Genomic DNA, 2,918 nt, shown 5'->3' with positions numbered 1-2,918 from the left:
TTTTTGGCTGTGTTGGGTCTTTGTTGCTGTGTGCAGGCTTTCTCTAGTTGCGGCGAGTGGGGGCTACTCTTTGTTGCGGTTTCCGGGCTTCTCATTGCCCAGCAATCTTTTAAATAAATCTGCCAAAAGCTGGCACAGAACCTTTCTATTTGCAACTCACTGGCAAGAACTTATGTGGCTACATCTCGTTGCAAGGGAGACTGGGAGAATGGGATTGTTTACCCAGGTGATCATGTGCCAAGCTAATATCAGAGATTGTATGATTTAGGAAGATAAAGAGATGTTGGAATTTCTGTTTCAAATATTTCACATATTATATTCTTATTTATTTTTATTATTAAAAAAAGATATTTTTTTTGGCCACACCGCTCAGCTGTGGGTTCTTAGTTCCCCGACCAGGGATTGAACCGGGGCCCTCAGCAGTGAGAGCGCAGAGTCCTAACCACTGGACCACCAGGGAATTCCGTATACTGTTTTTTAAAAGGTGGAGGAAAAGTGCAGTTCTCAGAAACTTAAGAAATTGGTTACCAGGGGTGGTTGGAAAAGGGGTAAAAAGAGGAGAATGGGAAGGGGTAGTACAGATGAGGGTAGGGTTAACACTTCTTTGAGAATACCTTTTTGTATAGCACCATGGTAATGCTTCACGTGCCCTTCATATTCCCTCCAAATAAATAAATCAAACAAATGAGGGCTTCCCTGGTGATGCAGTGGTTAAGAATCTGCCTGCCAATGCAGGGGACATGGGTTCGAGCCCTGGTCCGGGACGATCCCACATGCTGCGGAGCAACTAAGCCAGTGCGCCACAACTACTGAGCCTGCGCTCTAGAGCCCGTGAGCCACAACTACTGAGCCCACGTGCCACAACTACTGAAGCCCGCACGCCTAGAGCCTGTCCTCTGCAGCAAGGGAAGCCACCGCAATGAGAAGCCCGCGCACTGCGACAAACAGTAGCCCCCGCTCTCCACAACTACAGAAAGCCGCATGCAGCAACGAAGACCCAACGCAGCCAAAAATAAATAAATAAATTTATTTTAAAAAAAAAAGAGAGAATGTGGAAGGAACCCAAAATGGTATACAAACAGTAACATATGGATCTAACTGTATTTTAAATAAAAAAACACAGTCACACTGAAAGAGTGATGAAGAAAAGAACTACCCTGAAGTAACTTTGGGAAACACTATCTTGTCTAGATACTGCGAGGTTGAAGACAAAAATAACTGTGCATAAATTCTGTAATAGAATTAGGAATATGGGCTAGCAATTCTGACACTACTTTATGGGCATGCTAGCGCTGAATAATTAAGTAAAAACACTATTAAAAAATAACAAAAATTGTGGGCTTCCCTGGTGGTGTAGTGGTTTAGAATCCGCCCGCCAATGCAGGGGACAAGGGTTCAAGCCCTGGTCCGGGAATATCCCACATGCCGCGGAGCAACTAAGCCCGTATGCCACAACTACTGAGCCTGTGCTCTAGAGCCCATGAGCCACAACTACTGAGCCAACAAAGACTGAAGCCTGACGCATAGAGCCCATGCTCCGCAACAAGAGACACCAACGCAATGAGAAGCCCGTGCACCGCAGGGAAGGGTAGCCCCCACTCGCCGCAACTAGAGAAAGCCTGCACGCAGAAACGAAGACCCAATGCAGTCCAAAATAAATAAATAAAATTTAAAATAAAATAAACAAAAATTGTGACATCTAATTTTGCTTCCATAGCTAAAGAAGTGTCTTCCTTCAAGCCCAGGATGACCCTTCTCCCTTTGTTCTCCTTTTTTTTTTCATCTCCCTTTGCTCTTAATCTCAGTGTCTTTTGCCTTTTTCCAAGACTATGCATTTTCAGCTTGTTCCTTTAATCTTTCCATTCTGCCTACAAATATGCTTAGGTCCTCCATCTTAAAAAGCAAGACAAAAACATAAATCTTTCCTTAGGCCTCCCTTTCATGCTGTGGTCTACTAGACTTTTTCCAGATTTCTGAGGATAATATGCAATCATTTTCACAAAAATGGATACGTTGAAGGTCACTCAGCTGCCACGTTCAAAGACCTTTTTAGGTCCCCATTCTTGACCTCTTTGAAGCATTTGACATAACTGATCAATCATTCCTTTTTCTTGAAATGGCTCTCTTCTAGTTCTTATCAGTCTCTGTGACTGACTCTCTGCTGTCCTCTAAGTGTAGGTGATCTCCCAAATTTTACTCTGGAGCTCTCCTCTCCATCACTATTGGTTGCCAAACTTTCTTGATCACAGTACCTTATTGATATATATATATATAATATATATATAATATATATATTATATATATATATATCTCAAAACAATATATATATTGATCTGCACATGTCTGTAGATGACCATGAATTCACAAACATGTAATCTGTGAATAATAAGGATTGACTTTATATGCACATATATATGTATATTTATAAATTAAAAACTTGTGCTGCCAGTTATTCATGTACTTGTCTTTGACACCTCCCTCCCTCCAAAAAACACAAATTCCTTGAGGCAAGGCTACAAACTGATCTTTATATCTCCATCCCAGCAGCACACTATTGACATTTTGGGGCTTCTTTCACCTATGCCCCTTGTATCCAAAGATTCCTGAAAAGATGCAACAGCAGGGACCTACCAGTTAAATGCACAATATTCTTTTTTTTGGCTGTGCCGCACTGCATATGGGATCTTAGTTCGCTGACCAAGGATCACCTGTGCCCCCTGTAGTGGAATCTCAGAGTCCTAACCACTGGACCACCAGGGAAGTCCCTAAATGCACAATATTCTTGAAAGAATGAATCTTGATTTCCTTTCTTACCCTAATGATCTGGATTGACTATATAGAAAACTTCATCTACCCTTACCTCAGCTTCTTAAATCCTAGACATAGTCCTAAGTAGTCAGGTCCCTAGTCCTCTTCTC

The 2,918-nt window shown here is 42.0% G+C and overlaps 1 non-coding gene across 1 annotated transcript; it reads right to left on the bottom strand.

Annotated features, from left to right (window-relative positions):
* Window positions 1-387: 387 nt before the first annotated feature.
* Window positions 388-460, bottom strand: TRNAE-CUC (transfer RNA glutamic acid (anticodon CUC)). The gene has a single exon. It is a non-coding gene; the product is annotated as a tRNA-Glu (tRNA).
* Window positions 461-2,918: the final 2,458 nt, after the last annotated feature.

Source organism: Lipotes vexillifer, unplaced genomic scaffold (genome assembly GCF_000442215.2).
Source record: "Lipotes vexillifer unplaced genomic scaffold, Lipotes_vexillifer_v1.1 scaffold387, whole genome shotgun sequence".
NCBI classification, from domain to species: domain Eukaryota; kingdom Metazoa; phylum Chordata; class Mammalia; order Artiodactyla; family Lipotidae; genus Lipotes; species Lipotes vexillifer.
Note: the sequence above shows the minus strand (reverse complement) of the source record. Positions and strands in the feature narration are given on the sequence as shown.